The 13,040-nt window shown below is 38.6% G+C and overlaps 1 long non-coding RNA gene across 1 annotated transcript; it reads left to right on the top strand.

Moving 5' to 3' along the window:
* Positions 1-790: 790 nt before the first annotated feature.
* Positions 791-10,320, top strand: LOC117461985 (uncharacterized). The gene is made up of 3 exons (XR_004553777.1): positions 791-1,128; positions 2,355-2,545; positions 9,824-10,320. It is a non-coding gene; the product is annotated as an uncharacterized lncRNA (long non-coding RNA).
* The last annotated feature ends 2,720 nt before the right edge of the window (positions 10,321-13,040 follow it).

Genomic DNA, 13,040 nt, shown 5'->3' with positions numbered 1-13,040 from the left:
TTGTGTGTGTGTTTTTTTAACTGTTTTGTATCTTTCCTTTTTATCTGGGCAAGCAATGGATTATCTGCTAATATTTCTAGCGACTGGCTTTAATGTATATGACTCGAAAATTGATGTATATTGAGTTAAAATGTGTATGAGATGATGAAAGACGAGAAGACTCAACATTGGTCTGAGGGATACATACAAAACTGAATCTACCTGTGGAGTGTTGCCTGCACAGGGTCGGGCAGTGGGTGAGAACACAATTATTGTTATTTATTTATTTTTCCGGAGAAATTCTAAATTGCGACGATGGTTTGCAAAACTCGAAGCACTCTGGTCTCCCACTGTGTGTTTGTTTTAACTCCCACAAGGGGGCGGCAAAGTCAGATATTTTCCAATTCTGTATAATCGCTTCAAGTCTAAAGTGTATTGTTTAAACAGCTAGTTAAGTGATGAACGCATGCTTCAACATATTATTGATTAACAGTTGCTGGATTTCCTTTTTAACAATGTCATATCATCCATGGACTTCAATTGAAATACCTAAACCATTTAATAACAGAATACTAAGACTAACATTTTAACAGTTGGGTTCATGGTGATATACAAATAAAGATATAAACCTATATCACTACAGTACAGTTCCTATTGGTTCGTGCATTGTTAATACAAGCTATTTCTAAACATCGCACTTCCACTCACGGGGAGACCACCTGATTGGTTATCAGCGACTTGCCGTCGGTGTGACGTCAGCGCAGCCTGAGGGGGGAAAAGGCAGCGAGGAGGTGAGAGGAGATCACTGGAGGCTCCGGCAGGGACTCAGGACCCCGGACTGAAGGGACCCTCGCTGCTCACACTGCGGAGGAGGCCGTCCCACCTGCTGGAGAAAACCCTCCTGAACACGGATACAAACACACAATTCAACAAGGATAACCTCACCCACAGCCCGCCGCGGACACCCAGCCTCGGCAGGAGGTGTGGGATTTATCGATCTGATCCACACCTGTTCGTCAAAGCGAGGCTGCACACCAACTCATGTGTCGTCCTGCACATCTGGAGTCCGAAAGATGCTGCCCACCGTCCTCAGCATCACATGTGGATGTTTTAGTCTCCATGGATGCAGGAGACACAATGCGAGTGGAGGTGAGTGTTTTGGATTCGGTGGTACTGTTCATATCCACATCATGCATGTTTTTTTAAATGAATGCATCACATTGTCAGCCTGCAGACAGATTTTAGGACCAGGGTGTTTGAGACTGCATTAATTGACCAATTTGACAAAAACACAATTAGGCTTTTATGGTAACAATGAAGGCCTGCTAAACCGAGAGCCCTACAGTAGATTGAGTCAATAAAGACAACTTCACACCCATTAGGAGCTTTATTAATGTGCCTTGCATGTCTGAAATGTACTATAGACACAGACTCAAGTATGTTGTATTTTGGACATGTTAATTTGTAAAGGTCTATTATTATTTAAGTAATTTGTGAGAGTTTTCTTCTAGATATACAAAGAAAGTGACGCATGCCTTGTCAATGCATTTAGTCCCCAATTACTGACGTCAGACGTACTGACAAGAAAAGCGTGAGTTCATCACGAGGTTAATTTAAGATGAAATGGATTATAATTTAAATCCATATAATTATAAGAATGAAGGTCAATTTAGAGAAAGAAAAGCATACATATGAGTTTGAAAATTGAGTGATCCTCAACCCTAAGAATTCAGCATAATTTAATCAGCATGATATCAATAGAATAATCCCAGTTCGTTTGGAAAAGCAGAAGAAACTAAGAGATAGTATCTTTCATAAATTACTACGAGGAATGCAGGCCTGTATGGCCTTTCTGACAGTGTCCACATCCCAAATATATGTTTTATAGTCTTTACTGTAGAGATTGGGCTTTAATAAAAACACAAATATGGAGCTAAAGGGGTTAAGCTTGGGCCCCTTCTTATTGCAAAGCAGGGGGAATTTAATGTACAGTATTATTTGCAACATAAAGTGCAATATGTTTTCCACAATGCTTGTCATCAGCCTGTCACTCTACCTCACTTGGTCATAGGTAGCTAGTTAGTCATAGGATGAGTGAATGGTTTAATCTAAAAATGTTAAACAATTAGTTGAAAGACCTGCCAGACATGTTTGAATGGGTATTAAGATAATATTTGTCTTTGTATGAATAGCTTAAAAAAGCTAGTTTCAATTGGTTTTGAAACATTTGTGAAATAATGCTTAGTATGAGATATTATAGTTTTCCAAAACCTAATTCTGCTGGTTGAAAACAGTTTAGGTTTAAGCCTATGCCATGTTAAAGTACAGTAATTAGGGTATTATTCACTCTGTAATTATTTTTTCTTTGTTCCCAGGCAGCTTCAGACTTACCATTTCTGTCAACAATGGAGCCTGTTACTATCTTTGGTTATCTAGCTGTATGAGTGTTAAACCTCCATCATAAAGCTAGATAACCGAAAGTAGGAATGACCTCCAAACCTTCAGCTTCCTGCGTTAATGAGAGAAAAGACAAAGACAAACACCAGAGGACATCATGTCTTTTCAGGTGGGTTACACTTTTATTTGGACTCTTGCTTGTACAAAATGGGCACTTTTATGATATCATTTTAGGCATCAGGAAATTGTTTTCTGATGTAAACCAAGATGAATCAACAATGAAAATAGTTATTAGTTGCACGCAAAAATACCTTAAACTAGTTATTTGGCATTTTATTGTAATCGCTTAAACACCCCTGTGTAATATGCTTTGAAAATATCCCTCGTTATGCTTACTGATTTCATACATATCTAATTTCACTTTGGTTTCTTGTTCAGCCTCTCAAACAGTATCAGACATCATGTGTTTACCCATCTTAGAGGCCACACACAAATAAGATTGCGTTCTCACAACACAAGCAATATTTACTCTTTCTCTTTCTTGTTTTGGTTTGTGAGATTTAACATGTCAAAGGACATAACTTTTCTGAAGGACTTTTATGGGGATTGGGGAAATATAAGAATAATTATTTAGACATTCTTCCCTGCTGTATGTATTCAAACACCCATACATTTTGCTGTCCCAGCACACTTCCCTTAAACGCAGACTTTATTACCTGATCATAGTAAATGTGTGCTGTCAATACTGCACATTTAATGCAAAAATATGATGCATAACTCTTTAGATGTGCATAACTTTGGAATTTGTATATCTTTCTATGCTAGAAGACATATTTTAAGCAACATTTATATTCACTGTGACACAGAGGACCTCACATTGCTTCCCAAACCCCTGTCCTGTACATTTGAAATAACATGAAATATTAGAAAAAATTACAAAAAAGTACAAGCTATAGGCAACAAAAGATAATAGTCTGCATGTAACTGATAAGATACAAAACAAAAACCATCAATTGGTGTGAAGAGGCCTAATTTCTATATTTCCCAAACCAATAATTTAATTTCAAATTACTCAGAAAATTTTAAGGAGATGTATTGTATTTATTCTCGGGGACTTTGCATGAGATGACAACATAAATCCCATTACAGCAGAGGGTACAATATTTTGTATTCATTACAGGAATCATTTCATGTAAGGACACAATGTGCAGCAGTTATGTGCTGGCAACAATTTCATACAAGGCGTTGGAAATGCAGAGAAACACTCAAATAATGTCCAAAGCAGTGACTTCTTAACTACACAAAGCCTGTGTCGGACGGTGCAGGCTAGACCTCCTTCACTGCCAGAACATCATGTTGTCTTTATGGAAGCCATCTTGACGGAGTCTCTCTGCTGCCTCTAAAATGGTTGTGTTGGCACACAGCAGCCGCTCTAAATGCTCCATCGTTAGCTGTGGGTCAGACTTTAATCAGCGCTGTCTTTAAGGCTTCCTGTCTTACAACACGTCTCCTCTGTGGTGTCATCTCACTAACTAAGAGATGTAGCCACATGTAATTAGTGAGGTCACATTACTGAGCCCTGTAAAAGGTCACTCAATGAGTCAGTGAAGATAAACCGATTCTGTGATTGAACCGTAAATGAATGAATCAGTGATTCGACTGGTAAACAATCTTATGACATTTGATTTAATTAAAGCAGATGTTCCTGGATACCTGACTTCTCCCTAAGGTCACAAGTGCATGTGGAAATAGTAATGAGTCTTATTAGTTCAGAAGTTTAGAGAAACAAAACAGTGTTGCAGATGTAACCTTTAGGTATCAGACAAGTCATTTACAATTATAAAACCATGATTCAGATACTACAAGTTAAAAGTGTGGGGTTTTTTTAAGTAAGCAAAACAGATCCTTAAAAAAGTACATTCAATATATTCAGACATCTGTTTATCCGCATGTGGTATTCTAAACTCTGTACATTTTAAGGTCATAAAGCAGTTTAAGAAATTCCTGCAATCACCTGTCAGATTTAATGTGACCACATCTTCATTATGTCAGATTACACTCATATCAAAATGGCAAAAATAAATGGATAAATAAAATATCTAAATTAATGATTTTATTGAAAAGGTTGGCAGGTAAAAATGAAGTAATTAACACTGAAAACAGAAAGCACAGTATGCCTTTAGATGCTTTTGTATGTTGCCTGTATTTACCTGTTCCTTTAAAAAAAAGAGAAACAGCATCACCTTTAAAATAAATAGCCCAAACTATTGTTAGCTTGCATTTACTGTAATTATTTGAATTATTATTATTTTAACAATATTGTAGATAATCCCTGTTAGGCCCTGTTAGGGCCCTTATATGAAATTTATTTGTGAGAACTGCTCCTTTTTTAGCAGATAATTGAAGGCCTTCATTACAGTCTCCTTTTGTTAATATTCTACAGAGCCAACCAGTGAAGAAACGTAATAATTATTGTTTATCATTTTAGGTTTAAGGTGTCGAGATCACTAACCATTTGTCTCATCAACATCAACATATATTTTTCAACAAGATTCCTCATTAAAGCGGTGTTACAGTGCAGAATAAAGTGATATGAGTTTTCGTTAATAAGCAATAAACAAATTATAAAGAAGTCCGACTGGAGCAGGAGGCCTTTATTTCACATTTACATTTTGTACACTTTTCCAAACAGACCACAGCTCAGATGCTGATTAATGAAGATTTATGATAAAGAAAATGTCTCTTCTTTTACCGCCATTTTAAACATGTCCATTAGTTTCACCTTTACAAACACAAGGCCTAATCTGCGGGTTTAATTGTGTATTTACAGTTCGATGCTATTACATATTTGTCATTAAAAATCCGGGCTAATTTACCCGGGTTATTTTACAAATACAGCCCAGAGACAATAAGCTACTTACTGACTGAGTGGTGTGTTTTATCCTCAGTGTTGAAACAGAGGGAATCTAGCTCTCACAATCTGCGGCGACATGAACGCTTCTGCAGAAAGTCTCTCTGAGCGCTCTCTGTTGGTCCCTCCGACAAACCTTCGCTGTGCTGGGATAAAGCAGGCTTGACAAAAAACCCAAAAGTGGCCTCACCAAGATGGAAAATAAAGGAAATAATCACGCAAATCCAGCCGATAATGAATAGGAGCCAGACAAGCTCTGCATATTAACATAATTGCATAGAAACGAGGGGAGAGTATTTAAAGGCGCAGCAGCACACAGCGCCCCTTCATCCGCTGTTATCTGCCTGTCTGGAGAACAAAATGAATATTTAAATTATAGACAGAGAAAATGAACAGTCAATTATAATGGCGTTTTTAATACAGGTGCAGTAGGCTACGTAGATGTTCTATGATTCGCCCTAAAACCTGAACGTTCTATGCTCTGCCTGAGGCCTTCACTAAAATCAATTTTTTTTAAATGCAGCCTACAAACTGGTTTGTAAAATAACAAATCTTAAAATCGTTAGTCCTACTCCCCCTGCCACCATCCAACCTGCCCTAAAAAATCAACCTGGCACCAAAAGTTGTATAAGAATTTGTCAAATATTCATTTTCTGAAACATGAAAAAGGGAAATAGTTTCAAAATCTGTCTCCAAATTGCCAGGATTTAAACTCCTGTGGGGATAATACTGAATCATTTAATATGTAATTATTTCTTGTTAGGTCATACATGGACAATAATTAAATGATAGTTTAAAGATACTGAAAAAAGCCAACAGACTCCCACTATGTGTACAGGTTACATTTTAGAAAGTATACCTTCCCGAAACAGTAAAAGCATGTCCATATTGGAACAAACTCTTACTTTTCATATTTTAAATATTGTAATGCTGTTCACCTGTCATATTCAACACACCACCTACTTTCAGACTAAATATCTGTGTTGAAACGTTGCAGTTTAGTTGACAAAGGCAAGGATTTGTTTTAATAGTCTGCACCATTGCTTGAAAAATAAAAAGGGGTACTGTTCCTTTATTAGACACCAGGCTGTAATTAGACAAGATGCTGGGGGAGGGGCAGGTGTGAAGCCTGGTGATAATATATGAGCTCATACAATAAAACACTGTGACTACCAAAGAGCTTGATTAAAAATGAGTTTTAATCGGAGTTTTAAACATTTCTGTATGTAGATTACTCAGTTTGACTTTAATATCAGCCTAGTATGTAATGTGTGTGTTTTATTGTCAAAAACATCATGAAATATCTGGAATTAGGTTGGAGCTAATGTGATTTGGAAACGTCTCACTTCTTCTTTATTCCTTTCACCACTCAGTGCACAATCCCTCGTGTCTGTAATGAGCCTGTTAATTATGTAAAAACAATAATTGATACAATTCCCAATAAGGCATTTTTAGGAAAAAATAGACCGTAGTCAGATTTCCAAGTCAATTAACTGACCGATACAACACATTTGCACCTGTGCTTAAAAAAACAAGTGTTGTTGTTTTGTCTCCTGATGAACAAACACAGTGCAGCGTCTGAGAGGATGCAGCTGCAGGAGACTTGTTGGTAAACAGTAGTCTGCGTCCACATTATCATTCTGATCCTGGCTTTGCTCTACAATGGCTGCTTTGTGAAAGGAGCACTTGACAAAGGTCTGCCACTTCTTTTTCCCAACGTTGTTATATGTGAGAGGGCGCTGCAGTGAAGCCCACGTGGGAAGTGAGGTGGGAACGTCAGGCCAGACAGTGGCAGATGCCTGCATTAGCACCGCAGCCATGAGAGTGTCTCCTGGAAAAGTTGCCCCTTTGTCTTGCTGCCCTTTATGTCTGTGCTGACTCTCTCACAGTCAGTGTATGGCTGTGTGGTCTCACTCCAGAACTAATGTTAATGAAAAAGAAAGAGGCCATTGTGTCACATGATCATCCTTGATTCATGTAGACTAGATGAATTGTAACTATTCTCAAAACAACAATTCATAAACAACACACAAATAACACACAACTTATTATTCACAGAATCAAATAAATTGAAAGCCAAAAGTAATTACATCCAACTTTGGAACTGGACATAAGAAGACAATATGATAAAATAAAAGTACCAAACGTAAAAAAATATATAAAATATGAATACATAACAAAAAAACAGCATAAAATCTTTAAAATTCAAATAGACTCTAAAATGTGTTACTGGGGTAAATTACACTGAATGCACACTTTGTTGAAGTATGCTGCATTGGGTGTTTTGTTTTCTGTTGTGAGACCTCACTCTCAAAGCCCAGGTTTCACAGTATAACCTGCGCATCCTGATCCAAACAGAACAAACAGCCTCGTACCTCAGCACCAGAACCTGAAGGACTCAGGGCTGAAGGACGTTGTATGTTTTACGTCCCTGCAGCCCCCTCTCCCCCCAAAAGGACACCACAGCTGCAATCCTGTCTTAATCTGGGGATAAACGTGATTATCCTGCTATGGCTTGTTCTTGGCTTTGTAACGGCGACAGGGGACCTTTCACAGCTCCCTCTTTTCCCATGGTCGAGTGGGTCTGGGCAGCTAAGACCCCCGATGTGGACCAGTCACCATTCATAGGCCTTAGGTTGGAGCAAACATGCTGCAGGTTACAGCGACCCTGAGAGAGGGAGATAAAATATTAGACACATTATAATTGAGCTGCAGCTTGTACTCATGTCAACTGTTAAAAGACATTATAGTACACACATTTAAAAAAAAAGTAGAAAACATGTTTTTTTTAAAGTAAGTTATTACAATTGTTCATGTTAATATTATTATTATTATTATTACACTGTTTTTAGTTTGTGTAGTGGTTGTATTTGTTAATTTACTTTATGATATTATAACAATCTGTTTCCTTGTTTAATTACAGGACAATTCAAACAGAAATGCAATTGCAATGAAACACTTTATGTTCATAAATATGACCAAACAATTTATCTCATGGCAACAGTCTATTATATACATTTTGTGTCACATTTGTATTACTTTATCTTAATTGTATTGATACCTCACAATCCCCCAGACAGGATTAAGAGAAAACATTTGTTCACAGAATCAAAAATGATTGTGGGAACTGAATCACTGAAAATATCTCTAGGAATGGATTTCCATTCTGCCCAGCCAGTCGTTCAGACTGTCAGTCAAGTTCAAGTTCACAGGGGTGGAAACGTCTCGACTCCTCATTCACTTCTGCCCCCCCCCCCAAAACCCTGCCTCTCTGCAGTGACTGCATGGCGTTACTATGACAGAGGGCCTGTGGCGTTGTTATGGTAGCGGTCTGCTTGGCCTGGCTATGTGCTGGTGAAAAGGACAGCCTGTCAGAAAGAGACTCGGGTCCCCCCCCCAACAGCTGGGCACAGGAACCCCCCCTGCCATAGCCAGCCCCCCTCAGGCCTTTCAAACATCACCCAGACCCTGGGAACACCAAGAATTTCACATTCATCATGCTCACACACACACACACACACACACACACACACACACACACACACACACACACACACACACACACACACACACACACACACACACACACACACACACACACACACACTGGACACGCCTCTCTCTACCTCCCGAACTAACTCTAGTGTCAATCCATCCACCACTTAACATCACTCTTCACATACACTTCCAGCCACCACCACCCTGCCACACACACACACACACACACACACACACACACACACACACACACACACACACACACACACACACACACACACACACACACACACACACACACACACACACACACACACACACACACACAGCTTAGTTTCCCAGGCTCTTTTATTTCAGTTTTAAATTTGAAATCCTATACTTCATTACAGGTCGCCATAGTAAAGTGAGGTGTAGCAAGACGAAGTGTGTGTGTGTGTGTGTGTGTGTGTGTGTGTGTGTGTGTGTGTGTGTGTGTGTGTGTGTGTGTGTGTGTGTGTGTGTGTGTGTGTGTGTGTGTGTGTGTGTGTGTGTGTGTGTGTGTGTGTGGTGCGTGTGTGTGTGTGTGAAAAAGAGGGAGATAGATTTAGTTGAGGTCTCATTCAACTTTGAGCTTGAAAGGCTGATGATTTGCATAAACTGCATGCTGTCTGAGGTGCTCGGGGGTGGCAGCCATACTGAGAAAAGATATGAGGGAACATGAAAAAAAAGAAAGCACGATCCTGCTTTGTGAAGCTGCAGGAAGAAAGAGGAGGCTTGAATAAGAGAGAGGGTGAAAATTGGCAAAGAAAGGGTCTTACCATGTCTCCCAGTGGATTAAATTGTCCGGGAACCTCTTTATATATAATTTGGTGAGTCTGGCAGCGGCATGGCTGCAGGCTGATCTCACATCGAGCTGAAATGTGCTGGGATGATGCAACCAGTTGGAGAAACGTGTAAATGCTAAGAGTGGACATCACTTTATCTGACTCTATACATGTCAATGTTGAATTGCAGAGCTTATTCAGATTTCTTATGTTTATGTCTGTTTTTATTTTTTAGGAAAGGACCATAATGATGCAGCTGTGCAGCGGAGGCTCATCAGCGTGTTAATCGCACGGACTCACCGGACAACACATGGGGCTTTGTCTCTGTGCGACTCCGCTGCAAATACAGCTCAAGCCACAGTTCATACACTGTCTGCCATTAAACCTTTGCATAAATGAGTTTCGATTCTGAAAAAGAACATATTCTAGATATAATTATATTCAAGTGTTATTTCTTTGCTTTTTGAAAATTACTTTTGAAAAATGTGTACAAATGCAAATGTCTTTGATTGAAATGTGAGCTTTGATTGATGACACAGCTTCCTCTAATTAAAGTAATATGGACTTTGTTTTTTGGAGTTGAATATGTGTGATGTCATCCGCATTGGGATGAATACATGTCCCTTAAAACACTGCTGTTTCTATTCATTTACAATTTGTGTAAGTTAATTTATTAAAATGGCATTATAGCATTTGAGATTATCAAGTGATCTGAATTACATGTTTTGCTCTTCCCTTAATAAAATTCATGTTTGAGAAATATGATTACTGTGTTATTATTTACAGTGTTTTTGGACAGAGACGTTTTAGTCTGCATGTTACATTTGTATAAAAATGACTCTTGACACTGCAGGGTGGTAATCTTTTTTTACATTCACCTCTCAATACAATATAAAAATAGACGATACAATGTGCAATATGTTTACCGTATACTACCACCTTTAATACTTTCACCTGGCCGCTATATTTCTTCACTGTTTCTGGTACTGGATGTTTATTTTGTAAATTGTGTTATTTCTAGTTTTATATTTTCATATTTTATGCATGCTTCTTAAGTTATACTAAGCTATCTTTGGTTCTACTAACGTGGGAACAAATGTAAATGTCCCCTCTGTGGGACAAATAAAGGCATTCTGATTCTGAAACCAGGGAATAGGTAAATACTGTTGGTAGAAAAGGGCCTCTGAGTCCATGAATGAAAAATTGCACACGATAAGTGATGAATAAATATAAACTAAATGTATATGTTGTCTGAAACTTTCAATACAATGTTATTAAAAATGAATTTTTAAGCTTAATCGTAGGCCTCTGCTAAGTGTCGCACTAACTTGCTCAGATTTAGCCATCTGATAAATCCTCTAAAAATGTTATTAAAATAACATATGTAACGAAACATATGAATTCATAGAAATTATATAAATAATACAAGCCTAACGTAAGACCTCACCTCTCATCTGTACCACAAATCAAGTCACTTTTTCATCTTCCTCTAATGTCATTCAATAATGAGATGATGTAATCGCACATGATGGCATTATTGACCGGCTTTTGTGTAGTACTTCACGTCTGTTGTGTTGAACCTCAGATTAGTAAACTGGCTCCCACATGGTGACGACCTGGTGTCCACAGGCTGCAGTGTGCTGCCGGACACAGGGAGCACGACCTCTCACTCTCCTGAGACACAACTTGACCCGGGACAAGCCGACAGACACGTGTGTGTTCCAGTTCCTCTGATGCGTCAGTTACTCTACCCAGCGTATTTAAATAAAGTCACACAATCATGTTGCCATATATTACACTCTCTAACAGCAGAATATCGTACTTCAGTATCTCATATCAAAAAATGATATATCGTTTTGTGAAAAATGATGTATAAGTGTGTCCTTGGCCTCTCAGAGGAGTCAAAGGTCATGCTAATTTTTCTCCTATTTTAAAATCACAAGTGGTGATATGCATGTATTTAATACTGAGGGAGAAACATTACTTGGTTTAACAGATAGTTTTATCAATCAATCACATTTGATGCATATAGCCCAATATCATATCACACATTTGTCTTTACAGTCTGTACTGCATACCACACCCTATCTGAGACCCTCACAGTGCACATGGAAAAACCAATGCAATGCAATAAATCAATGCAAATGCTAATTCATGTCGTCTTTTATCCATGGTTTGGACATTTATTTATTGGACAGTGCACAGTGATATTTCTGAAGATTGCATAAAGAGAGTCAATAAAGAAACCATTGTCAACACTTGCTGTGGAAGAACTTGACAGTCCTGCAAAGAGCCCTGACCATAAAGCCTCACACACAGATTCAGATAGGAGGTTAGCAGCATATTAAAGCCAATGGTTTTGCAATGAAATATCAACAATCACATATTTTTGGTCATGTAATTGTTGTCTCTCATCACATCAATCATCTGAGCCTCATGTGTATTTGACTAGAGGAACTCATGAGCTGCAGGTGTTCTCTCTCACGGCACTCAGTGTGAATTCATTCATTCATTCTGATCAGATGTTCACCTTGTCAAGAGATGGAGATAGATGTTGTCTATTGTTGTACAATTCACCAGAGGTGGCATTATTCACCAAGGCTGAGAAATACAGTTTCAGGCTGCATGCAACGAACAAAGGTCACTTGTATGTGTTTTTTAAGCTTTAATAACCTTAAACTGTTTGTGACATCCTGTTTATTTCACATATTCAAACTACAATATGGAGAACAGGCAGTATTTTCCATTCCAGCTTTCAAAGGGCTCAAATTTGGCAGTGAGTAAGATCATCATGTACATTTGGTTTTCGCAGTAGGAAGTGAGACGTTCAGAGTGAGCTCAGACAGTAGGCAGCTGTAGACCAGGTTTGTGTCTGTGGAGGGCTGTCGATGATTGTCCCGTCATTTATATCTTCCAACTCAGTGAGCTTTAGGTCTTGTACTCGCGTTTGCATAAGAATAGAATCAGGTCCTGTGAACTTCCCCAACCTATTGACCCAGCTCCCCAGACATGAATGGCTCTGCTATGAGGCTCCCCAGCCTCTCCAAAAGGCTTTAACCATGCCTTAAGTCCCAATCATGGTAATTTAATATATCTTAAGCCCCTGGCTGTTTTGCTGAAGCCCCTCTACAGTTTGTTTTAGGCATTCTGTGCTTCTCACCTCATCAGCACTATTCCCTTATTTGGCAAATTGAAGGGGCTCCTGTGGCACCACAAGTTCCCTTTCAGTAGCCAAAAAAGCAGAGACTCCATATAATTAGAGTTTTTACTTATTTTCATTGATTACTCAGATTTATAAGAAAGAGGAACGTTTCACCAATGATTCACAGCTGAATAACTACATGATGAAGCTGAGTCTTGTATCATATTAAGGGAATTACCACTAAATATGAGCATATTTTTAGTTGCCATTTTTATTGTATTGTTGGTTGCTTTGAAGGATAAGATGTCAG

This window comes from Pseudochaenichthys georgianus, chromosome 3, assembly GCF_902827115.2.
Source record: "Pseudochaenichthys georgianus chromosome 3, fPseGeo1.2, whole genome shotgun sequence".
Classification (NCBI taxonomy): domain Eukaryota; kingdom Metazoa; phylum Chordata; class Actinopteri; order Perciformes; family Channichthyidae; genus Pseudochaenichthys; species Pseudochaenichthys georgianus.
The sequence above is the reverse complement of the archived record's forward strand: the minus strand, read 5'-3'. Positions and strand labels throughout refer to the sequence as shown.